Source organism: Augochlora pura, chromosome 9 (genome assembly GCF_028453695.1).
Source record: "Augochlora pura isolate Apur16 chromosome 9, APUR_v2.2.1, whole genome shotgun sequence".
NCBI lineage: Eukaryota > Metazoa > Arthropoda > Insecta > Hymenoptera > Halictidae > Augochlora > Augochlora pura.
In genome coordinates, this window is record NC_135780.1 from 5412192 (window position 1) to 5439925 (window position 27734).

The 27734-nt window shown below is 40.1% G+C and overlaps 1 protein-coding gene across 1 annotated transcript in view; it reads left to right on the forward strand.

Moving 5' to 3' along the window:
- The first annotated feature begins 281 nt into the window (after positions 1–281).
- The window catches only part of Zfh2 (Zn finger homeodomain 2), a 32817-nt gene continuing 5364 nt past the window's right edge, over positions 282–27734 (forward strand). Inside the window, exon 1 of the mRNA XM_078190380.1 lies at positions 282–347. The gene's annotated coding sequence lies outside the window, so the exon portion shown is untranslated. The remainder of the gene's footprint in view (positions 348–27734) is intronic.

Genomic DNA, 27734 nt, shown 5'->3' on the forward strand with positions numbered 1-27734 from the left:
GCTCTTGTGTAGTTTCTCCGAATCGGTTACAGAAATTATAACGACGCGACCCTGTTACGATTTTCCCGAATGCGGTTCGCGTTCGTGTTCGTATCCCGGAGAGTACACGCTCGGCTGGTTTACGAGATTCGTAACACGTGGACCACCAAACCGTTTGCTCTCTATCGCAAAATTTCTTATCGTTTGTCCAAAGAGAATTAAGAGATATAGAAAAAAAAAAAAGAAATTACGTGAATCACCATCAAGACCGAATAAAACATCAAATGCTTGTGATAGTTTCAGCGGTGCAAGTAGACCATGCAGGCCAGGTTCTCTCCCAGCCTCAGTCGCGTCCTGGCCATCAACAGGTCAGTAACAATGATAAATATTCAAGTTTCTTTTACGCGTGATCCGTTTGAGAAGCGTAATAGTGTGTACACCGTGTATGGTAGTCTTGTCTCTTTTGTTCTTTTTTTTTTAACGTGTTCGACACGTTGATTGCCGGCATCGTCTCCATTTTGACGAAGCTCTCGCGCGAAATGAATTCCTTCCACCGACTGTACCAAATTTCCTTACGATCCGAAGGGATACAGGAGAATTGTTGTTGAAGAGATTTCGTGGTCGTCGTGTCGGCTGTCAACGTGTTAACACTGTGTAGATAAATTATTAATTATTATTGACACCGAGGTACTGTTCGTTGCATCTACGTGCATTTAACAATGCCTCGCCTCGATTGTTACTTTTGTGGCGTCGATAGCAGTTTGATCTGCATGCGAAGTATATGTAGAATGAATATTATATAGATATTGTTACATAGACGATGCAACAGTTGTGTAATTTAAGATAATACGCTTTTGTGGGAAAACCTCGTCGAATCGGAAAATTCATTTTTAATTCGCAATTATAATTCGATCATCCTTCAATTTAAAAAGCTATTTCCAGCAAATTAAATATAAAAATTTATTCGATCATATATATATATATATGTTAAATCGATATAAAAATAAATTCCTTCGCACGCGTGACACCCCAGAGGGAAATTACAAGTGACCGATTGCAAAACGGAATTGTTTATTTAATCGGTGAAAGGGAAAGCTGCCGGACAATGTCGTGCCGCTTCGAATACGTTACGTGTTCGCGGCTCGATCGTATATTCTCCCGTCGAAGCAACTATTTAATTGTTTGTTGTCCCTACTTTTCCTTTATAATGCCATTCATTTCGCGCGGAAACCGTATCATCGTACGTAAAGAAGAAAACTTTAAAACGATAATTTCGCATCGGGCGAGCGCGGTCGCCCGATGGGAACTTCGAAAAGTTTCCCTCCGTTTCGGAGCAAATTGTAGCCACATGTGCAACGAGACAATAACACGTTTAAGCTGTTGGTGCTCGTGCTTGCACGCAGCTACACGGTTCTATCAATTTTTTAAGGATGCTCGTAAATAAGCTTCTTCGCATTCTCGCCACATTTTTTAACGTTCCTATTTTAACGTTTTTTAACGTTTTCTATTGAGAATTTAAATGTGGTATAAAGAAAGAAATACAGTCGCGAATTATTCTTTCGAACGCTTTGAAGATCGGTGAAAATTGGAAAAAGTGGCAAATAAAATTTTCGTGAGAATTGTAGATAGATGCACGCTTTGAATAATTCATTTTATTAATGGTTCAAGAATGATTTTTATCGATACTCATTAATCGGTTATTTTTAGGTTATTTATAATTCGTTTATAATTAGTTAACAAACGGATTAACTTTGGTCGTTAAACGGTCGACAGGAGAGCAAAGAAAACTTTTCAACTCTTTGCCAGTAAAAATTTAGCTCGATTTTCGTTTCTATTTCGATTTTATTAATTTTATTAGTCGCGAAGGATATTTGATATTTAAAATAGTATATAATAGTATTAAAGGTTATGATAGTACAATGTGGTACATTTATCTCATTAATAGATATTAAATTATTGATTACTATTGATTGCTGATTTATAGGTTATAGTTCAGAGTATAACAAGCCGATTTATAGGTTATCTGTCGTAAAGTGTTAAAATATCTAGAAGATTTTCTAAAACAAAAACTCTTGTTACACTTTGTACATTCCACCCTACATAAAAGAGCCTAACTGACCTAAGTCGTTCGAAAATCGGCGGAACGTCAAACCATCGTAACCCATTTTCACGGTCGTCTCTGCATACCAACCCCCTCGGCGACAAAATCGACGCGGTCTAATCACTTCCTCGAGACCCCCATAAGCCACGTCCGCGTTTTTTTCCCTTGTACCCGCGGCTACACCATCCCCAAGCGACTTTTTTTCTCGTTGCGTGCAAAATTAGTCTAACCTCAAATTAGTTGGCCGTCTACCCTCGAGGTCTCTCTCCCTTGGCACACGTTTTTTTTTGCTATCTTTCTCTATGAAACTCGAAACCTGTGCCGGCAACGTTGTTTTGAATTACGTCGCGCGACCAGAAGCATTTTTTGCCGTCGTTCGCCTCCCTTTCGGTTCCCTTTCGGTTCCACTCGAGCGTGCCTCACCCTCCATGCAAATCAGCGTATCGCGAATCTACCGCGCCCTTTGCTAAGGGCGTGCGCGCACCACGAGTCCTCTTCCGAAAGGAAATACTCCGGCCGGACATCTTTCGCTCTCTCCCTCTCTCTCTCGCTCTCGCTCTCTTTGTGGGTTTGTTAATATCGTCGTTTTAGATGGGGTTGAATTAACCAGTCGCGTGTCAAGACTTACGCGGAACCATAACAGAGCTATAGAAATTATGAATGGCTAATAATTCGGGACGCAAAGTGTCATCTGTAGGGTTAAATGCTGCAGAGTGGTGTACTGTTGATTTAGATACACTAATATACGACTTCAGACAAATTCTTGGACAACTGTTACAATTTCTCTAATTTATTATAATTTCTCTATTTTATTACATTTTCTCTATTTTATTATAATTTCTCTATTATAATTTCTCTATTATAATTTCTCTATTTTATTATAATTTCTCTATTATAATTTCTCTATTTTATTATAATTTCTCTACTTTATTATAATTTCTCTAATTTATTATAATTTCTATATGTTGAGAAATCGTCGCTTATTTTTTTCTGAGATAACGTTGGACGAGACAATAAATTATTGAAATCTTCATGATTATTTGATCTTCAAATAATAAAATGTTTATTGGAAAATCGTACACGCGTCCCTTGATTTCAACAGATTTAAGCAGCGCTTTAATAAACATCGCTCTTATAAGCAACGAGGGTACGGATACTTATGGGACTGACTGTAAGTATTCCAACTATCACAGTCGTGGACCGGGAAGCCTCGTCAGCATTGGAATACAGAAAAGAATTAAGGAACGGTGAAAATAAACGTATCGCGAAGCGTATCAGTTACGAGCCTCGACCCCTAACACGACCCAAAAACAGTCAAGTCTCCTTGTCGTCATGCACATTTGTAATATTCCACATTGTACCAAACAATACCCAGCATCCAGCACCGGAATAATGTCAATGCTTATTGCCGTGTTACTCCATTATTCACCGTGTTAACCTGCCGTTGAAATCTCTTTCCGCGATTCAGCAAAAATAATTTTCCACAAATATCGATCGACAATGAAGCATTGTTCAACCGAACTATATTGTTAAGCTAATACTCGACGAGCATTCGAAAATCTGTAAATTAAATGTATATTTTATTACTCTAGGATAAACTAGGTTTCGTATTCCAATATTATCATAATTGCTAATTATTTATTATGAATTGTTCAGACGAGTATTTATGAAACAGCAGTATTTTCTAAAAGAATGATAACATTGTGCATATTGTGCTAAAAGTGTCAAACAATTCTTTAGCAGACGATTACTAAAGGATCCACGAGTGAAATTAATTATAATAAATGTTTTTAAAAAGTTATTCGAAAACTCTATTAAAAATCTGTCAGAATTTATATTTCTATAAAATTCTACTATAATTGAAATTTATAAGAAAAATCCACGATCTTACATTTTCAACGATATTAAAGATGCTTTATTTCTTAAAATCGACTTCGTCAAACGATTTGTACACACCGAAGAAATTCGCAACAACAACCTCCTCTCGAATGATTTTGATTGGAAACTCGCGGTTCAGGATTTGCCGAAAACTACCAACGAACGATTCGGCAACAAATAGGTGTAATAAACGAGGAGGGACGACGGACCGCGAAAGCGGACGGATATCCAATTATCGCTCGTCAGTAGTCACGACATCCGATAGCGCTGGAATTGCAAAAATAAATTCCTTTGTTGACCGAGAGAGAGAGAGAGGTGGGACATTTTGTCGAAGAGGGAGCGCGACATGGGGGGAAGAAGGCGAGAGGGGTTCGGAGGGGTTCGGAGGGGGATATGGTGTCAGGAAAGGCGGGTAGGTCCAATAATAAAACGTCTCCGCTTTGAACTTCTCGGGCCGGCAATTCTTGTTTGTCGTAGTTTCGATCAGCGCGAAACGAGACGAGCGCGAAAACGGGGAGAGGAGAAATAAGGCGAGAAAGAAAGGCGGCGCGGCGCGAAGGTAGCTGAAATTATTCTTTCCGTAAAGTCTCCGCCGCGCGTGTGTGTGTGTATCAGGGTGCACGGAGGTGGATCCCCGGTTGACATATCGACTAAACAGCGTGTCGCGTTCGATGAGAGACGGCGCGGAGCGTGAAATCGACGTCCCGATCGAAAACGCTTCCATCTTCCCGGCGTTCGCCCGGCCCGCTCTTTCTCGCGATCGTTCTGTTCGCCGTGGTATCTCGTGACTGTTTCGAACCGTGTCTCTCTCTCTCTCTGGGCGGGCCGCGTCCCGACGTGTATCAAAATGTCACGGGACACGGACGGGTCGTCGTCGGCCGGATTCAAACCGTTTTAAACGGAAACGATGGTAATTGCTCGAGAGAAATAATCCGCCCGTTCAATTTCCGCGGAAGAAGCGTCGTCGCCGATGAGACGAGCCACGCGAAACGTCTCTGTTCACCGCGACTTTCCGGCTGAACTGTGGCCGGGAATTCCAAGGGTTTCGCGGCGACAATGGCGACGATAAAGTTTCGCAAAGTTTCGACAAATTCTCGAGAGTTAAAATACAGATTTCGAGACGCTTTTTAATGATGAAACTACAATCGATATCGCTGCAATTTTGATAACGCTGTTGTTGAATAGCTGAATTGTTATTCGATGCTTTGACATTTTTATATTATGCATTTAATTAATGTGGACAAAATTCTAAAATACGAGCGCGTACTCATTCTCGTGCCGTGTCAAATATTCGTTCCAAAATAGGGACATTGGCTGTGATACATGGACCTTGTTCCATATAAATCTGTAAAATTCGCAGACTTAATTTGATGAACAGTAAAATAAAAGAAAAATATGTTCTATCAGCTACAATATTCTTTGTAATGAAACTATTATAGAGATATCAATTTTTATTTATTTTTATTAATACATAAAATCACTTGTATTTCATAAATTTCAACATATCACAAATGCATTCCTAATAAATATTTAGATTGTCAGAGCCCTAATATATAATATATAATATTAATATATAATATACAATATTTGGTTACGTCTAATTTGATTTATTTAAGTATATCAATATTGATTTAAAGGAAAATATCTCTGCAGCGATTAGACACCTTCCACGGCAAAAATTGCGGGGAACATAAATTGAGATCACGGATTCGGTTGGAAAATGAATACTTCGCGAAAGAAGGTAATAGTCACCGTCTACACAGTTACAAGATAACTCGCGACTAGAGACCGCGATAATTTGCGATCCGACAATTTGCGCACCTCTCTATTTGCTTTTGCGGCACGTGTTCGCGCAGGGAATGCGCGCGCGCGCGGGGGAAACACGCGTGCCGCGATAAACGAACCGTACGAAACGTTCGGGAGAGCCGCCCACGTGGACGGCGGAAAAATTTAGAACGATGATTATTTTATCCGCTAATGGACGGCTCCTGAACAATGCACGGACACACAAAGGCGAACGACCGTTTCCGCGCTCTTTGTCCAAGGTCAGGGGTTATCCCTGACTCCGCGCGCGCGCGTCACGCGTCACCTCTTTGAAAAAGAAGAGAGAGAGAGAGAGAGGGAGAGAAAAAAAACTCTGTAATGACCGTTCGTGACACGAAGCTATTTTATTTTCGGCGCCTCCCCGTCGTAAGAACTCGCGGCAATCGTGTGTCCCGTGATACGGGAAAGTACAAAGCAACCGTATAATCGGAATACATTTGCAAGAATCAGTAAAATGAGCACGCATTTTCCTGCGATACGGTTCCAATAATGGGAGGTGTCTTTGAAGAAAACGTTGCAAGGAAAATAAATTCTTCTCTGATACTTGTACAATAATAATCTCAAACAAACGATTAACAACTTCGCAAAAGTCCCGACGATATTTTTTTACTCCGAAGTCGATAACAATCTTTGATTCTTAATTTTTAGTGAAAAAAGTTGTACCGCGAGTCGTATAATTTTTGCTCGTCGCGATAAAAATTTCACGATGACTCGAATCATAGGAGAAGTAATTTCAAGAACGAACTTTTTTTCCTCAGGGTTTAATTACATTATAATTTTAATAGAATAAGTCTATAATATTGAAAATATATTTTACTGTAGGTAATTCGGCTTCATTAACCTTTTGCACTCGGCGCTATCATGGATGTGACCTACCAGCGCTTATAAACATTTATATTATCATATAGTATACGATACATATGTATATATAATATTGTTATAACAATATTCGATTTATATGAATTCGTAGACATCGCGAAATAGTTGCGAATCGCTAATAAACTTGAACGTTTAGAATCCCGATGTCCCCCGAGAGGGGACAACCGAGTGCAAAGGGTTAAATTTATCGTCACCGAACCACTTTGTGCTCGAACTGTTCCGATTCGTTGCTACCCGGCGCGATAAGAAGTCCCGGCCCACAGGGATTCCTTTTTTCCCTCGCGTACGAAATCAATACGAATGACAGAGTTGCTGGAAACGGAATACCAGAAAATGAAGCACAGCATGGTCATTTTGAAACCGTACAATGTTGTCCGCTTGTAAAAACTATGGAACTTCCTTCCTCTATCATTCGAGGCCAGTTTCTTATTAGGGGTGCGCGACCTATCATCGGCTCTACCCTTGACAATACGGTGGCGCAACCCTCTGCCGGTAACCTCGTCATTATTTCTAACTGGCTTAAGTTTATTCGTGCATGACATTGAACAAGAGGAAATGTTTCGTTTTTGTAAAGATAGTTTCTATAGTGAAATAGCACCCTCGACTGTGCCTCGCATATGTTCAGCTGGTAAACGCGATCTACTGTACCGTGTTCTACTTAAATATTCGAGCTGGCGTAACTATCCGAAAATTATTAGGTCGCTCGGATGCTTTCCTGTACACTGTTTCATTTATTTAGTACTTTTTCCCAAGAAATGAAATCTGAATTAATCGACGAATAATCTCGTAATGGCAGGCTTTATGAATGTATAATTGAAAACATGTGATCGAGCATAATGTTCTATTGTCTTTGATATAATATAATTCTTTTCTTTTATCAGAATAATCGAATCTTGTATAATACAATTAATTGTAAACTTTATTTACTTTATTTCAAGCTTAAGAAGCTCTATTTTATTTTAGGTTTAACATGTTTTATTTTATTTTGAGGTTAAGATGCTTTATTTTAAGCTCAACATGTTTTATTTTATTTTATTTTGAGGTTAAGATGCTTTATTTTATTTTAAGCTTAAGATACCTGCAACGTTTTCTTTAACCATTGAACATATTAACAACGACAAAGATTTTTAAACTTTTGAAATCACTGCAAGTTATTATAAATTCAATCGTTACTTTTTTTAATCGAGTGAGATTTTTGTTAATTTTATTTCAAGCAGTGGTTCAAATTGTATATTTGAAACATGTTCTTCATATATCTTTAAAGACATAAAAATTTGATATTACGAATAAAGCGCGACATTACCTCGTAATATTTATTAACCCAATTAACCAGATATTTCAATCAATAACGTACAAGCACGAAACATAAAAACAGCTGGGTCGATTCTAAAAAAAAAAGAAATATACTACCCTGCCGCGTACGATCGGCCCCTCGATATAAGTTTCTTTTTTTTTTTTTACCCCACGAAATATCCTCACCCACCCCATAATTCGACTCTTCTCGCTCTGCGTGACTATCGCGCATGGTTATTACCCCAAAAAAAGGGAGGGAGGGGGTTAGGCATTAGTACCATCCTCCCTCCCCTTCGTGACGCCATAAATATAAAAATATCCCCCCTAACCCCTGGGACGACTTTCTCTCATCCGTGTGAGAAAACGCGGCGCGTGGAAAATACGATTTTTGAAGCCGACATATGGGGCTCCGTTAATGTTTAAATGAATGCCGTTCTCGTTGATTTCGTTCTGTGCCGAACTATTTTTACTCGACTCTTCGTTCCAGCCATTTGCTATTTTACTAAAACTTGCTATATTATCTGTAATCATTTATAATCGTATATAATAGTAAAACAAATTCATTGCAATTCATTCTTGTGATGGAAATTTATTTTTTAATTCTATAGTTGTTATAAACTATTTTCTAACCAACTATATTGTACAACAATAATTTAACTAAACGACTCCGAACAAAAGTGCAAACAAGATATGTTAATCTAAAGTTTCTTCCATCTTTTATTTCTAGTTAGTGTAAAGTAATAAAAATATGAAAAATTGTACTTTTACTTGAAAAATTAAACCACAGTGTTCAAATTGATACGTAGAAATAAGTATATATAAAAAATATATAAAACAACGTAACTTATCAACGAAAATTATCTCTACTCGATAAAAATTAGAATTTATATAGAATTAAAAGAACAATAATTATTTTCCGTATTATTATACAAACGAAGAATTTTCGTTAAGACACAAAGTAGCTTCACGAAATATTTTCACGAAACGTAATACATGCTTTGGTTCGCCAAAGTAACGCGACCCTATAAAAATGAGAGGGGCGACGTTTCGGTGCCCCCCATCCCCCCCTTTCTCTGCTGGCGAAGCACTGGCGCACAGAAGGATGACAAAATCGCCCTTTCCGCGTATTTCGTGCGTGTCGCAAGGGACGCAAAAAAATAACCGAAGGTATACCGCCGGCAGTGCCTCCGGGATTGTAACCCCGCTAATGTAGCCCGCTGAAACTTATTGTGCGCTACACACCTTTCTCCCTACCGTCCGTATCTTTTCCTGTTTCGTCGGTCTCTCGTTGCCACCCCTGAACTACCTCGTAAGGGAAGGGCGTCGTCCCTCTGTATTACAATCTACATTCGTTAAGACGTCGTCCCGTCGCGGCAGATTCGCAAATCGACAACAAATCGTATCTTTCTTTGACTTTTTAACCAAGTCTCGAAATTGAAATAAATTTTCATCAAATTAAATTTACTCACAAACGTGTAATAGATTTCTGAATTAGGTATTTGTAAGTATATATCAATATATAAATTTTATATATTTAATATACAATATATAAAATTTATAAATTGATAGAGAATTAATTTGTAATATATATGAATTTAAATGGAATTATATTGACACATTAATAAGTATATCCATAAGAGGATTCATTTATAAATTCACTTATATAAATTTGAAGTGAATGAAACTGTAGACCATACTGTACGATAGCAAAATTTTTGAAATACAAGAGCTTCAATCTAATATTCTCTATGACAAATTATAACTTTGAAACTTAACTTTCTATTTTCGGTTTCCTTAATTAAACTGACTTATTTTCTGCTCTTTCTTTGCTTTAAAAATTCTTTCCTTCCTATATTAGAACTTGGTAAAATTACCTGCGCGCTGTTAAGATTTCAGGACAGAAATCGAAAGACAAAAATTTCAAGACAGAAATCGAAAGACAAAAATGCCGAGCGATTATTCGACGAAATAATAAATAAATAGATAATTTCTATTTCGCGACAATTTACCAGAAAACCTACTTACGAAGGGGGGGGCACATGGCGTTATCGCAGATTCGAATCTGTCTCTATTCCAACAGTCTAATCTCGGCGGAGCATTACGTGTGAATCATCGGATATTGTCGCGAGACCGCAGAACGCGTTCGCCAAATGTTTCCCCAGCGATTCGGACATTAATTGCCGTGGCTGTAGCTGGTTGCGCCGAAAAAAGAAAAAGTAGTCCACGGACCCGACAAAAGGCGGCGCAAGGAAGAAGCGGCCGCCACGGAGTCATAAACATGAGTTATATTGGCTGTTAGATAGTTGAATCTCAGTATTCTGTGGCACGCTTTCGGTCCGTTAATATCTTCATTACTAAATCATCCCCCGGCCTCGACGATGGTGGTGCCACGGCTTCCTCCTACCGCCGCGCTCTGATAGACAATCACGCGTGGATGGGGGAATTTCTGGATTCTACCCTAAAGTAGAACCATTCGCCGCGCGTCTCTCCCTGCCTCTGCTGGCGGATCGTATCCGATGCCGGGAAGCTCTCTTTCTTCGCGATGATATTGGAAACCCGGGACGTTAATAACACGCAGCGTTCTCTTATGGAGGGAAAATAGAACGATTAGAATTTCAACGTTGAATACGTTAATTCTCTTACACGGTTTAACCCTTTGCCGGCGAATCTAAAATCGAAAGTAATTTTTCTGACTACTACTATTTCCACTTTATATAACAATATTTATTTTATGAAATCATACAATAGTTATACCTTTAACAACAATATCGAAATAAAAATAGTTATCAAATTCTAGAAACAAAAGTGCCTAAAGAAAATAAAAGAAAGAAAAATCGTCTTGCCCTATTAAAGGAATATTAAAGATGAATAAATATTAATCAACGCAGCGTTAAATGAGTGCGTGGTGCAAGGGGGTTAAGCTCCCCTATCCGCCAAGTATACTCGTCCACGAAAGAAGTCACAGGTGCCATAATCGCGCGAATAGCACGGCGTGCGAACGAATTAAAGCGACGGATCTGGATGGACGTTTGTAGCTCATTAAAAAACCAGAGGCGCAAATGAAAGGGCAGAAAAGATCGCGTTAACGACGTGCTCGACAATTAACCAGGCCGGATGGAAGAAAATGGGGGAGGAAGAGAAAGAGAGAGGGAGAGAGAGAGGTCTTCCTGTCGTCGGGGCGACAGGCCGGCCGTGGGGACAATTAATTAACGCCGTCTTAGCCGTTCAATTTAGGGCGCAAACGAGTTGAATCCTGGCTTACCGAGAACAGCCTTGTACAAACGTCCTCCCGCTGCAACCTGTTGCTAGGGGAACCAAAAGAGAGGCAGAGAAGAGAAACACGAGAAAGAGAGAGGGAGAGAGGGAGAGAGAGAGGACAGGGTAGAGAGGATGATGCCCAACGGCGGCCCGTGATAGGGTGGCCAGAGTGATGCTGCGAGCTGGCAATTAAGCCATCAACCCCTTAATGAATGAACCCCGTTCACGGACACCGACCTCTCCGGCAACCCCATTAGCTAACTAACCCCGGAGTTATTTGCATATCTGTCGGCGAGGGGTGGATCGCTCAGATTCGCCGGGAGACAATTACCACTGACTTCATGGTCAGGTGCTTAAAGGCTTAAAGCGGAGGAATCCTTAAAGAGGTCCCGCGAGTTGACGGTCGAGCCAACAGGTACTTTGAATCGCTCCGCTAACGAATCGGACCACGTCGAATACGTTGATTCGAATTGTGATCGATTCGCAACCGCGTCTTGATCTCTATTCTTTCGCGGTCTCTTAACGGCTCTTAATTAACCTCAAAAAAGTACTTAATACAATATCGCATTTCCGGAATTCTTCAGTTTCTACGATTATTCTATCTATTTATAAATCGATAAATTAACGTCAACGCTAAAATTTATTTTAGCTTTTATTTGTTCTAGTTTTTATAAATTAAAAAACGTAAAATTTACATTTTAACAATAAACAGTGAAGCAGTTGTTATTAGATTTAAAATCTTGCAGTATTAAAGTAATAATCAATATATTGTGGAGTAAGCACAGTATTAATTGCAACAAATTGGACTCGAATTAAAATATATTCCTTTTTTGAATCATGTTAATAAAGTCAAAAGAAAGTCTAAGATATTCTAATTTTCATCCACATATTTTCCTCGCCGGTGTATAAAAATCGCAGTATATTACTTCCGAGTTACTTTTATTTAATTATTGTTAAAACGTTTGAGAACATTATTCAATAATATAATCCCTCATAATTCCTAGGCGGTACAATTTATAAAGATCGAGGATATAAATAGCAACGTTTCATAACCATTAAAATAGTTTCAATTCGCCGACTCGACGAAATCGTTAACACGGTTCCATAACCGTGTAATTGTTGCAAAAATGAATTTTCTGCAAACCTATTTCACAGTGGACGGTGCGCGCGCGCTTATTACGAGCGGAACAAGAACGAAACGCAAACCGTGATATTTCGATGCACATGCACCGTAACCAGCATTAGCGCACGGGTGGTAAACGTGATGGACTGTTTCCGGCCCGTAGTTAAGAAGTATTTAATTAGTGCAAGTTAACACGGTCGTCTATCGCCTCTGCTCAATTTCACACGCGAGCGTGCACCCCGCATCGTCGCAGGAATAAAAGATTCCGTCTTCGGGGCGTGAAAAACACGACGAGATAGTTCAGCTCTTTTACCACGTGGGTTGCCTTTATCTACGGAGGTGATCTTCGGGACACACGGCGCCGAGCAAATTTTTTTCGTTCCGGGGCTCGCCAAAGGGTAAAAACTTGTCTTCGCGTGCGCGCATTTACGTATCGCTGAGCTTGCGTTTTTTTTTACTTCGTCGAGTAAATATTTCTTAATTAATTACTTAAACAAAATTCGATGAGCTGTTTAACCCCTTTGCCGTGCCATTTTCTTCACAATTTCTACGATTAGAATTTTATATTTATAGCTTTCTTACATTTACTCGAACGTTTAAATATCGGTGACAAGAATTTGATTTCTACTCGAAGGAACGGATTGATATTTAATAGGTTATCACTGGAATAAAATACTAGATTAAAATATTAGAATATTATAGATTTATAGATTTTAGATTTTTATAAATATTAGATATAAATATTAAGGTATCGAGAAGAAATCAAATGAAATAACAATGTTAAGAGATTAAAGCTGTAATAAAAACACGAAATATAGCAAATACACTTGCACATAATTAATCAATGAAAAATTAATAATGTGATTTGCTTAACATCTCCGGTATTTGTTCTTCATAATTCCTAATCTTTTCTGCATGTACAGTATTGTTTACTTGCAATATTAAATCATCTGAAATCAAGTGAAAATAGATATAAATTAATAAAATAACGAAGTGTGCATAAATATATGTTGACGATATAGATTATAGATTTATTGTACACTGTTAGCGTTTGTAATTTCCAACGTTGAACACGATAGGTTAATGGTAACTTGCGGGACACCGCGTATAGACGGAGAAGATCGTTGAAATAGTCGACGAAAATTGGCGAAAGTGAAACGGCGTCGAATTAGTCAAAAAGGCGAATCCGTAAGGGACGCGACGAGTGTGTTTGTCGTATCACCGCCATTCCGGGCCGCATCGCGTGCCGAGACGCACTTTGTCCACCTAACTCCCTATACCTTATCCAGTCCTTAACGCGGGAACGCTAATTCGTTGATTATCCTAATGACTGTCAGGGAACCAGCAGGAAAGAAGAAAACCACGGTACGTGGTTTTCTTCCTTAATTTATTCCGAGTAGCCCCTTTGAACTCACCGACGGGCGTTTGCATATTCTAAGGATTTCGAGAGCTCCCCTCCCCACCCCCACCCCCACCCCCGAGCTCTCCTCTCGTTCTCTCTTCGGCCGATATGATTACGTTCCGTTCCCCGGGCCCGCTGATTCCCCAATTAACCAGGCATTCAATCAATATCGGGGGAAGAATTAAACAACCGACAAGCCCGATAACACAATACGCGACAAAATGATAGGATATCCCAAAATTTCTCGTGTTTCTCAAAGCCAATAATGCATAGAAAGGTTTTGCATGTAGCTGTATAAACAGTACCCCTTATTTATGAACGCGTGAGAAAACAGCCACTGATTATGTCTTTTTACAGCAATTTTATCTGTTTATGTAAAAGACGAGCACGACAAAATGATAGGACACGTGCAAATATGATTTTTATTTCATTTTTAACCCTTTGCACTCGAGGCCATTTTAGCTCGAAATCTAAAATAATTTCTCTGTCTATAGTATTTTCATTTTGAGCGACGAAGTGTATTTTACATATATAAAATTTGCTATATTTCTTCATTTGCATATATATAGTAATCTTCATTGCTTATTACGGCACCGAGGCATCTAATAGTTACATGCGCAGAGTCTTGATCACGATAGGGCTTCTTAATCTTTCCAGACAAATCTGACGACCTAGTTTCTCTCACTTCCTCTCGTCTGCGCTTCATTCCATTCCGTGGCGAACCCGAGATTGAAACGTCACCGTTCCTTTCTCTCACCGAACCCTGGATCATCGACGCGAGAACGTCCAAGAACAGTGCTTAACCCTTTGCGGTCGAGCGGCGACTCCGAGCGATCGTCGCACGTTTCAAAATCATTTTTATCAATATTAATTCGATATTAATTTGAAATAAAACATTCCTTGACGTTCGCGAGGACGAAAATTGCATTATTCCTGTATTCATTACTTTCGCGTAATAAAAAACAGATTAATTTATTGTTACAACTATTAGCACAGTTTTGTAGAGCAGAAACAGCTCTATCGAATCGATAAGAAATCGTTGTAAAATAAAAGAAAATATATCAATTATAATATATAACACTGTGATCAAAATCTAAGTAATTAAGAATAGCAAAAAGTAATTAAGAATATAATATTGATAAGTAAATACGTGGGTACGGAGAAAACGCTAAACGAAGGAGAAACGGCCGGGCAATTAGAGATGTCAAAATGTGCAAGGTCCCGAATAATTGAAAGAGGAAGAGAGCCGCAATCAACAGAGCCGACGAGTGAAAGTGCCGCGTTTGAGAAGACAATAGCGAGAAGAGACAAGGAGAAATAATAAACGGTTCTCCGCGGCTGCTTCGAGTAGCTTCCAACACACATCAGCTTGCGACGGCCGTGTGCGCGCGTACAAGAAAACAATACAACGAAAGTATGCAAAAGTTGTTTCAAGTAACCCCTTAATTCGACTCCGGGTCGTTGAGAGGACGGTATATAAATGCGAATTTAAATTATACGGGTACCGGTTGCCATCTCCTCGATAGGGTTTCTTAATCCCCTCTGGGAAACGCTAACGCCCTACTTTTACACTCGGCTATTCAGCCCCCCCTCCCCTCCCTCTCTGGCTTAATTACTTTAATCATGTGTCGGTGTCGCCGGGGATCGACCAATCGCGGGACAGATTTAATGCTCGGTTACAAGCAGAATTTCTTAACGCGAAGGCTGAAGGAAGAAGACCCTAACGTGCGCGAGAACGAACTCCATTTCCCGTGATAAGTACCCCGGACCGTTCATCCAATTAACGCCTTCGAAGCATTCTGATTACAGGGCGCCGCCGCTGCTGTGTTTTATTTCTTAATTTCTGCCCGTCGACGACGACTCGCACGACGACCAAAGACGCGCTCGCGTTGTTCCATTTTTTTCTTCGTGAAATTTCGAGCTCCGTCGCGATTACCGAGCGAACCCTGCGTACGCGATTGTTTTGCTCGATTTTCGATCGCCTCGCGTAAAACGGCGTTTCTGAAAACGATCGTGCTCCTCTGGCCGATAAACATTTCTTATCGGCGAATCAAACTCGAGAGATTATACGCAAATGAAACAGAGAGAGAGAGATTATATATACTGAGAATTATATATACTGAGAATTATATATACTGAGAATTATATATACTGAGAAATTAATATACTGAGAAATGAACTGTATCACGCTAGTTAGTAAACGTCTTTTATTGCCGCGGTTAATTTACCCTTTCGCTACAAAGACGTAATTTAATTCATCGCGTCTTTTAATTGCACGTATAATATTAACACAATTTACAGACGACCGTGATAAGAAATAATAAATAATCGCGCAATATCTACGAACAATTCTAAGAGACGCGATAAATAAATATTTCGAATTATTTTAATCGAAGGCGAATAACTTGCAATGTTCCGTGTCCCGCTCGAGCAGCGACCGCATTAGCATTTCCGTAATTAAAAGCAAAAGGGGAAACGTCATAAACAGAATATGAACGAGGTAGACGCATGCATGTGGATATGCAACCTTGTGCGGCCGCGAAACGATAAGCGAAAAAAAGGAAGACACACCGCGGATTTGCAACTCGCCTCGCATTGATCGCGGCGCTACCGCGTTGCTTTTGTTTTCACGGCGGGGCCCGGATAATTAGCGTCCGCGTATCGATTACTCGCCCGACGAGTTCGATGGGACTTCCTTATCGCGCGCGATAATTAAAATTCACCTGCGCGACGAAACGAAAAGAAAACGAAAAGAAAACGAAAAGAAAACGAAACCCGGGGAGCAACAGCCGCCCGTGGAATAATCGTCGTTAAATCGGCCGATCGTTTTCTTCCTCGTTTCTAATCGTAAATTAACCCTTTGACTACCGTTGGCGCCTATTGGCGTCCGAAACATATTGGCTTCCCGGTACTGTAGACGCCAATAGGCGTCAAGATCGAACTTCGCCCCTGTTTATTATCAAATTTGATTAATTATATATTGTGTAATATTTGTTATATATATTGTAAAAAATCTTAATATTATTCTTCACTTCAAGTAATATTGGTTTAATGTAACAGAATTCAATATTTTAAATATTTTAATATACTTCCTCAGAAATGCATGTCTAACGAAAAACTACGGCCGTGCCAAAGTCTGCCGTAGCCAAAGGGTTAATACAGTTATTAAATTTATAAAATCAAGAAACATTTCGCCTGAACCCGAGCGTCGAACTTACGGAATTGTAGCAATTAATAATGGGGGATGGTTCCCCGGGTCTTCCTTGTAAGCCCGGGGGAACATGATTTGAAATAAATATTTATGTTATATATTGTAAAAAAAGCTTGAAATTATTGTCCACCTCAAGTAATATTAGTTTAATGTAATCGAATTCAATACTTTGAATATTTTAATATACTTCCTCGGAAATGCATGTCCAACGAAAAACTACGGCCGCGCCGAAGTCTGCCGTAGCCAAAGGGTTAACAAGATCGAAAGAAAATTTTTGGCCACGGTTTGGTTTTCTTCGGAACGATAATAAGGGAGCGATAATAAACGACGGTAGCGAGTACGATATTAAAATCTTTCTCCTTGCCGGGCTTCGAGTGGTTTTTCCACCGGGAAGAGAAGGAAGCTTCGAGCATTGTTTGCGGGGTCGGCTCGACGAGAATCCTCCTAATTAGAAAATTCTCGTGGCGGCGACCCCGTCTTCGCGGCCGCCTTCGACGCGAACCTTTTTATTATACGAAGGCGTAACAAGGGGCCGAGGGTGGCTTCGTATAATTATTATTCAAATATTTTCTTCCTCCCCTCGCCCGCCGCCGGACCGGCCGCATTAATATTTACAATGGTGCGCCGACAGTCGTCCCTTCGCGCAAAGGGTTTACGCGAAACGGCGAACTCCACCCCGAACGTTGAAACCCGGCTTTCTTTCTATCAGGAATCTCGTTGGAATCAGTGACAAGCTTCTTATGATCCCGCTTCTGGAAAAGATAAACTATTCGAATCGATCTTAACGATTAATAAAAAATCAATTTACTTTTACTTAAGAAATTCAGTTCCTTTCATTCTGGATTACAGTATTAACCCTTTCGGTACGAGTGCCGGATATATCCGGCGTTCACGCGACGACCGCTGTGGACGAGCGCCGGATATATCCGGCACACGTGCGACGACCGGTATAAATAACAGAATTTTATATAAATAAATCTTAATATTTGATATAAGTACCTCTGAATATCTCTTAAGTTACAAGCAACACTTTTGTTCAAAAATGTCAAAAATAAGCACAGTTTTTCTTTAACGCTTAGGAAATATTTTCTTACAAAGGAGGACTCATCATGTGCGGCGGCAATTTTCGGCGCGGGGCCTCGTACAGCGAGAGTGTCATGGCGGACAGAGTGCTCGTACCGAAAGGGTTAATTAAAGTGTATTTCAGGAATCTCATCGTTTCATTGACAAGCTTTACGTTTCATGCTTGTATTTTGAAGTTGTTTAACACTCTATCCAAATTGTTGTTTCTTTAACCCTTTACACTCGAATGGTGACTCTGAGGCACGATTAAAATTATTCTATTTCGTTCCAAGATAATTTTTATAAGAATCGGTCTCGGTAGACGATCGATCTCCATTATGCTAAAGAGTCGCGGACGAAAAAATTCGAGTTTTCCTCGGCCGAAAAAAAATTCCATTCTACGCGCGTTTGATCCGCGTAACAAGCGAAGCGTGCCCGTTGCTTGTAACGAGCCGCGAGCATTCTCTCTCGCACTATATAAAAAAGAAAAAGAAGAAGAAGAAAAAAGAAGCGAGAACAGAAAGAGAAAAAGAGGATAGCGCACCCCCTTTGGGTGCTTCCTAACGATGTGCTAACAAAATACGGACCGCGGATAAAGGGCTGTTCAAGGAGGAGCATAAGCAGATTGACGAGAAGGAGATCGGCTGTGCGTAAAGGCGGAATAAAAAAGCGAGGGCTGGGCGAAGGCAAATATAAGAGGTTCGGGAGTTAGGTTCAAGAAGCGGACGGTGAAAACCGTTTTCCTCTCCTCGAGTCAAGACGATATTTCCTCGAGAGAGAGAGAGAGAGAGAGAGAGAGAGGAGGGGGCTGGCTCCACCACCCCTTAATTATCCAACTGACAATTATTTTTAACGACTACGCGATATCTTAACGAGACCTAATCCGCCGACGTGGCGTCTATTAAAGAATCGACCTCCGTGGAATGGTAAACGGAATGTCGCAAAAAAAAGGGTGTCTCCTTATCGTGTCTCTTTGTAATCCTTCGTCGGAGGCCGTCCGTGCCCTCTTCGTGCCGTGACTTCTTCCCGTCGCGCCAGCCGAGTGTCAACATTTTACTTTGCCCACGTTAATTGCCGACTGACGCGACGCTTTCGTCGAATTTCGCTTCTCTCGCGTTACGGTAGAGAAAATAGAAAAATATTGATTAAATTGTTCGAGCGTCTGCTTTTAGAAAAAACACTTCGATCAAACAAATCGAGCATCTGTTATTGTAACTGCTCGTTTACGTGGAAAATATCTTCCTCGTGTGGTGTATTTTACCAGAAATGTAAAGGATTTGTTTAGCTCCTAATCTTTGAAATTTTTCATTAATATAAATATACGTAATTTTCCTCCTGGCTGAGAAATTTTATTAAAAGAAAATAATACGTTATTTGTTACCAAATTGTCTTGTTATACAGTAGTTATACATTTCTGTAACGAATTTATTACAACTAAATTTTACCCATAGATTTTCAGGCAAAAGTTTACGAATCGAATTTGTCTTCGTTTAATTAAAATGTACTACACCATTTATTTGTGAGAATAAAATAGTCTGCCTGAGAGGAAGACTTTTAAACCAATAGAAATTGTCTGAAATATTCAGTGGACTAATAATGAAAGCAATTTTAAACACAAGTAAACTGAAATTATTGAAGGAGGAAATTTTAATTTGAGTTTGATCGCGAAGAAATTTTGCTATAGATATCGCGATCGCTGCAAAGCAACGTCTGTGATAATGAAAATTAATTCGCGGCCAATTATTAATTGAGAGAGGATGATTCTTTTTTCTTCCTTCCCATTATAACGTATGATAAATGTAATCGGCTACCGTTGCGAATTTATAAAATCTGAGTCGCGCGAAACAAGAGCGAACCGTTGAAGCGGTCCACTACACCATGATCACATGACAGTGTCCACTCCTATCTTCAATCCCTATTACAACACAATAATTACCGCACGATAGACGACTTCCCACGTCCGGCACGCCTCGCTCATTAAATTGTCGCTTAACGATGGTTACGAGTCCACGTCCTTTATGGTTATAATCGCATGCACACGGTCATAACAGTCAACGATATATCATGGTTAACCTTATTTTAATATGTATCGATCCTAACATCCGCATTTATATCTTAATGCAAAGTCATGCTTTGCGTCGGGCAACGTCGTAACAACGAATTATTCTTTTTAATGACCACACGCAACCAAACAACTGCAATCGCTTTTACAACATTACTTTGACATTAAAAAATCGAATTTTTGCCATTTTCTATCGATTACCGGATTTCACTGGAAAGTGATTTTATTTTTTATTCTCTACTTATGCCGTGGTTGTGATTATGATTTAATAACATTATCTTATCAAGGTAAAATGTCTTATTTATAAATCTCCCTGTTTTCAGGATTGTTTTTTTCAATAATATTTGAAACATCGCGCGCCCTTTTTATTTTTTAAGCAATGCTAGAATATTCTATGCACATCGTCGAGTGTCAAATGTAATATATTTGTTACGTAATAACAGATATGTAATATAATGTAACTGATTTGTTTACACGTATTTAAAAGTGATTTTCAATGTCTTGGATGATCAGAATTGCTTTCCGAACGAATTAAGTAAAAGCGAACTGAATAAGAATAAGAATCTTTGAGCGATTATAGTTTAACCCTTTGACCACTGTCTAAAATGAGAAAGTTAAATTTACATTTAATAATTATCTTGTTTTTACATTATAATTATAGATTTTACTTTAATAATATTTCTTGCTTTAATAATATTTCTGACTTTAATCATATTTTTTACTTTAATCATATTTCTTACTTTAATCATATTTCTCGCTTTAATAATATTTCTCGCTTTAATAATATTTCTCGCTTTAACCATACTTTAAACATAAAAATCGTGAATTACTTCCGATCGCCTAAATTGGCGAAAATTTGACAGCACGTCGGTGGAGACCGAGATCGCGGTAGAGACCCCGTTAAAATTAAATCTCGTTAAATATGCCATCGCAAACAGAGCACAAAAGAGATGCGCCCGTAACCTAGCAAATTACATAGAACATTCATCACGGTGAAGACCGCGCCGAGTGTATCCAAAGAACCTAACGACCGGTAATTAATGGTAGTCCATTAGCAACAGTCGCGCGCCAGTAACCCGAACAATTACCGATTTGATCCCCGATACGGGAAACCGATTGATCAAATGCCGTGTGCTCGAGCAAACCGTGCGTACAAAAAAAGAAGAAAAAGAAAAAAGAAAGAACCTTAAGAAAAACAATTATCGCTGACAATCGACGGACGGCGGAGTACCGATAGCCATCGGCACTTGACCCCATCAGACTCGGAACCTCGTGGAAGGAGTGAGGCGAGGTGTACGCGCGTCGAACGGATTCGGCGTCGAAAATTTCATCGAGACACGCCACGCTCTTTTTTCGCGTCACTTTCAAAGGGAGGAGCATTAAACGATCGACGGATGATTATCGGAGCGTCGGCGAGGAAACAACAACGAAATTTCGGCCGCGGTCGAATTCGTGAAAGGCAGAGCCCCGATGGAATTCGAGAGGGCAGAGGAGAGAGGTGAAAAATATAACGAGGTGGGGAGTCCGCGTGATCCGCCCCTGACTTTCGACGCTCCGGTGTTGCTCTGCATTTAAATAATTAAAGATCCGACGGGACGGATGGACACACGGACCCGTCCCGTATTAATGGGATAATCGAGCGTTCAACGTCGAGCGAGAAGAGAGAGAGAGAGAGAGAGAGAGAGAGAGAGAGACGCGCGTCCACGGTAGTAGGGGAAAAGGTTGGTGGTTGGTGACGACGACGACGACGGCGGCGGCGGTGGTGGTGGCGCGGCGGTGGTGGACGGGTGATAATGATTTTATAGTCAGCTGAACTACCCGGGGGAGGAGGGTGAGAGACAATTGACTCGATAATACGGGTCTTCCTGCCTGGCACCCGTTGATACCGACGGCAAATCAAGTGCGAACACCCGACCAAGAGAAAGAGAGGAGAGCCGAGGGACAAGGATAAATGTTCCGTTCGCTAATGACCCTGGTGCCTCTTTAGGGACTGCTTCTCGACTTAGGCTACCGGTCGAAGACCTTTTCTATATACCTCTTCGTTACAGGCCCGAGGAATCAGGTACCTGACAGCAAACTCCACCTTCTGGCTTCTGCAACACCCCTCTTGTTATGCGGACTCAATACGGGGATCCAGCTTTCTGCGGATCGCCCGAAGAAATCGTTCTCTCTCGGTCTAGGCTGATCGCACGGTACCCGTGTGATCATCGCCGCGATACCTGTCTTCGAATCTTCTACGAGAACTCTTTGATCTCTCATCGACTATCCTGCAGAGCAAACGATTCGCGATCGTGGCAAACAGAAATTAGATAAATTGTGTTTCCAATAGCCTTAACCCTTTGCACTGCACAATAAATTGCCAACTAAAATATTAAATCGTTAGAAAGTCGAATTAATGAGATTTTAAATAACTAATATACGTATAGCTGAAAATAATTTATAAACGATCCTGACATTCTCTCGACATTTTTATTGTTTCGAATTTCTTTCACAGATGAATAATGAAATCAATAATAATAAATAAAATCAGCAATTTACTACTTATCTTAACATTATAAAATTATTTAAATATTGCCACCATTTCACAGCAGTGGTACTTAAAACGATAATGAAATTAATAAACTTATAAACAGTTTACAAACAATATTTACATGCAAGACAGAATACGGGAAATAATTAGATTCGAAAACGAACCTAACCTTAATACGTTTATAGGTTATTAAACGCTCGTAAGAAGTAGCAAATTCAAGTTTCTTTTCTTATCCGTGTCCTCTCAATCCAGCAAACGATGCACAGGTGTTAAAAACAACACCTGCCCTGGTAACGCTTTTACTTGAAAATTACCATATAACAATATTCAACATCGAGATTCAATTTCGCTGAAACGCGATTGTTATTATTAATACGTTGCCAGCCGGTGCGACGTTTACGAAGACAACTTTTATCACTATTGTCATCCCGAAGAAACGAAACAGGGTCACGCATGTCGCCGCGCGCGAGAGGCTGTAAACGTGTCCATAATTTCGAAGGCAACAAGCGTACCTAAAAATAAAAAAAACAGAAAGGTCGTTTAATTGGCATTGCTTTTACAATAATTATTTCTCAAATAATCAAAATCGGCTCGAATTAGAAAATTTTCAATATCGTTTAGCACGTTCGCTGCCGATATTACTATAGTTAAATACGTAGTCATATTTATTCTATCCATCGCATTGCAAATATTGTATCGTCTTAAAAGATATGGTAAAAATGTCATCAAAAAGATCTATAAATTCTCTGAATATCACGTTATACGTTACAATAGCAAATAATTACATTTACAAAAATTATTTTGAAATATTGTAAGTGAATAAATAATTTTCAAAAAGTCAAAACATACTCGAATAAAAAATTGCAACACTTCGACTAAAAAAATTAACTGTTGCGTTAACATCTTCCTAAATCGATTAAGATCCATAAAACGTAAGAATATTGAACAATTAATATCGTACAACTTTACTTTGAAATTTTAATTCGATCTTATTTAATTATTAAAATGTTTTCGAAGTCTGTCGCGACGTGTTAAAGCGTTACAAACAAATATCGTCGAACGGGGGGAGAAAAGGAGCGACTCGGCCCGAAAATGGATTACACGGGAAACAGATTAACGCGTCGAAATAATTCGAGCCGCCCACCGGAGGGACGGACATGATTTTATTCGAGGAAAGCTCGGATAAAAAGAAAAGGAAGAAGAGAAAAGGGAAGAGCTTCGAGAGAGAGAGAGAGAGAGAGAGAGAGAGAAAGGGACCTGTCTGCCTTCGCCGTGCCAGGCGAACGCAAAAATAGCCTCGAGACATGTCAATAATTAATTAACAGAATTTATCGATACGCCGCCGCCGTTATCTTGTCCGATACGCGTACGAAACGATTTTGTGGCCGGGCAGGGAGATAAGCCGTCGTCAATTCACTCGGCTGCCTCGTTCCCGTACAAATTACGACTTCCTCGTGATCCTCGACATCCAACATTTCCTGAGGGAGGTGCAGAGAGAGAAAGAGAGAGAGAGAGAGAGAGAAGCCCTTTACAACGAATGTCGTTCCCCCCGGCCGGTATCGACGTCAAATGGGTGGGCAGGTGACTCGGAACGGCCCGACCCGAAATTGGGACCACGAATATGAATGTCGGCCGTTTAGCCGCATAAATAAGCGTCCACGAATTTATTCGTGGCCTCCTGAACCAGGTATTCCCTCTTCCAATAAAAACGGCCTTTATTTATACAGATTATCATAAGCTACCGACCATCCACGATGCCCTCTTAATGAAATTACATCGTCCGAGTTTTACCATTTCCCTCTAACACCATCCCCCATTATTAATTGCTACGATTCCGTAAGTTCGACGCTCGGGTCCGGGCGAAATGTTTCTTGATTTTATAAATTTAATAACTGTATTAACCCTTTGGCTACGGCAGACTTTGGCACGGCCGTAGTTTTTCGTTAGACGTGCATTTCTGAGGAAGTATATTAAAATATTTAAAATATTGAATTCTGTTACATTAAACCAATATTACTTGAAGCGAAGAATAATATTAAGATTTTTTACAATATATAACATAAATATTGCATAATATATAATTAATCAAATTTAATAATAAACAGGGTGGAAATTTGATCTTGACGCCTATTGGCGCCTACGGTACCGGGAAGCCGACATGTGTCGGACGCCAATAGGCGCCAACAGTAGTCAAAGGGTTAAGGAGACGAAGAGATTATAGCGAATGTTTATGCTGTACTCGCTCGTGCATTCCCACCGTTATTCTCGCCGCCGCTAGAACTTTACTCTGAAAAATGCACGGCCATGCATGGCGGAACTTAGGGCAGCGGAGATGTCGAAACACTTTCGAAATAAATATGTGGAACTGGGTCGAAGTTCTTGTTTTAGAATCTGTCCTGGGAGAAATATTTTTAAGCGGTTCCCGTGCGAAATGTCCATAAAATTGTTCGGTTCGCGGGAAAGGAATTTTAAGGCGGTTCGACAATGTTGGGAGCGAAATGGGATTTTTATAGGTTATGGTAAATATCTTAGATCGAACGTTCAACTGGTCAGAATTAATTTAATATGGTTTGGAATCGATGGTTGGTTAGGAAAAATAATTTAAATCGAATCTTTCTTAATTCTAATTTTTAATAATTTCTATTTTATAAATTTCGCTTAATTCCTGAAAAAATTAAGTGATCAATCTACAAGCCTTAAAAGATTTAAAGTCTGCTTAAGTGAGGGGGTTATTTTTTATTAAATCAGTGCTTCTTCTGTACAAGGTATCATTTATATTAATTCAAATGTTAATAAATATTATTTGTAAATATAATTCATTAATAAATATTCATTAATACGAAAAATATAAAAATATTGTTAGAACAAAGATACATGCTTAAAATTCTGTAGACATTTCTCGAAGTGCTACAGTCGGTGCTGCATAAAATAATTAATTTCAAAAAATCGGCCGAATCGATTCGCTTATTTATAAGATACGTCCACGATAAATGATCGAGTAATGTTCCTAGAACGAGAGACGCTCTCTCGCAAACAATTAGATGCGCCGAATAAGTAATCGTAAAAACACGTCCATGGAAATGACATCGTCGCCGGTCCAGTGTCGACGCGTTCGTAGCCGCGTTTTATTGAAACTTCCGCGGCGTCTGAAAAATCGCGGTTTACGGTTCGCGCGCCGTGTCGTGATCGTGGACGGTCGGTGAGAGCGACGATCTTTTTTTTTTCTTTCTTCTTACAAGATAGCAGCGGACGAGAGGCCGACTATTGCCATCCCCAATCATGACCGAACCGTTTCTAACGAAGTGCCATTCGCTGATCCAGAGATACGCGCCGGGCGAAAGAAGAGGAAGGAGCGCGAAAAAAAAAAAGAAAAGAGAGAAGAGAGAGAGAGAGAGAGAGAGAGAGAGATAAAAACAGAAACGCCCGTGGAACGAGCGAAGAGCCATTGATCCTGGTCGGTGGGACACGGTTGAAACCGTGTCCGGGCAAGCAGTTCGAGGACTCGGGACATCGGTCCCTTGACGTCTCAAGCGGGAGGGTCCCGCGTCGGCCGAGATAACGAAATTAGCCCGGTCGCTAATTTATTTCCTAATTCTCGCGGGAGCGGAGGTGTGAAACAGCCGTTCTGGACCGTGGTATCCACGATAACGGGGCCTCTCGACGCCGGTACCAAAAAAAAAGAAAAGAAAAGAAAAGAGAAAAGACGGTGGAAAGGGTTTCTCTCGCTCTCGTAGAAAGGCGATCGGCGGAAAGAGCGAGAGAAGGGTGGGGAGGGCAGACGGAGAACCGGGACGGAAACGGAGGAGGGGAGAGGGCCCCGCACGGATAGAGAACGAAGGAGGGAAAATGGAGGAGAGTGAAGAGAAGATAATACGAAGGCAGGAATGCACGCCCACGTTCGCAACGTGTTTTCCTACGTCGGTGTGTGGCGGTTGGTCACCACGTGAGAAACCGACTAGAGAGCTGCACACGGAATGCGCGCAGTTGTTGCATACTTCGCGTACCCGTCGGTTAGAGATGCGCGGATGCATCGATCCCCTGGCCGTGGCATTGATTTCTACCCGATCCCCGGGCCCGCTTCTCCGCGCGATCTCTCACCTCGATCGCCGGGATCGCACGAAAATCAACGATCCTCCTTCACCGTCGTCCGGCTATTTCAGTTCGGCGATACTCTTGCCGCGGATTCTCTGGTAACACACCTGGACGCTCCGATAAATATTTATCCGTGATAATTGTCCGAATGGATTCTCGTTCGAATGAATCGAATAATTATAATCGAAAATGCAATCGAATAATTCTGCAATCGAATAAACTATTCTTACAATTCTTTATTAATATTCGTTCTTATTACTTTATATATTAATTACTTGCTCGAAATAGTTTTCTTGTTTCTACGCAATTTTACTTTATTTTTACGTGAATTTTCTAATTTTTGTGAATGCAATAATATCTTGTTTCGTTGGAATTTGTTGTCTGTCAATATAGCTATGAAATTGACTTTATCATGGTCCATTCTTTTGCTGCAAATTATTTCTTCGAACTTCGTTGTCAAATATCTTTTTAACGAATTGAATTTTAATTGAATTTTAATTTTACTGAATTAAATTTTAATTTTACTGAATTAAATTTTAATTTTATTGAATTAAATTTTAATTTTACTGAATTGAATTTTAATTTTATTGAATTGAATCTTAAGCGTGTACCATCAGTGGTGCACGTGGCACGGAACGCATCAACGACGAGGTAATTGCTCCCGATGCACCACGAAATTTCGCATTCGTGAACCAACTTGATCGTGTGGATCGCTTACCATATCATCTTAAATTCAATGTACCTAATCGGTGGTTTGGCGATTCGATTAGACGGCGCACGGTTTAGCGAGCCGGAGATCAATTTGACAAAACCTCGCCTCGCCCCGTCCCGCTCACTTCCAGGACATCCATTAAAATTCCTGAAGGCGCTAACGACATTCCCGATTATTTTGTTCGACGCCCTTCGAATGCGAGTTTATAGCTGTCAGGATATACAGACATATACCTACTTACCAGCGCGCGGAGCCCACGGTATTGCGTCTGACACGGAAACTCGCTCGTAAATTCCCGCCGAACAAATTTCCAGCATGTGTCGCGGCT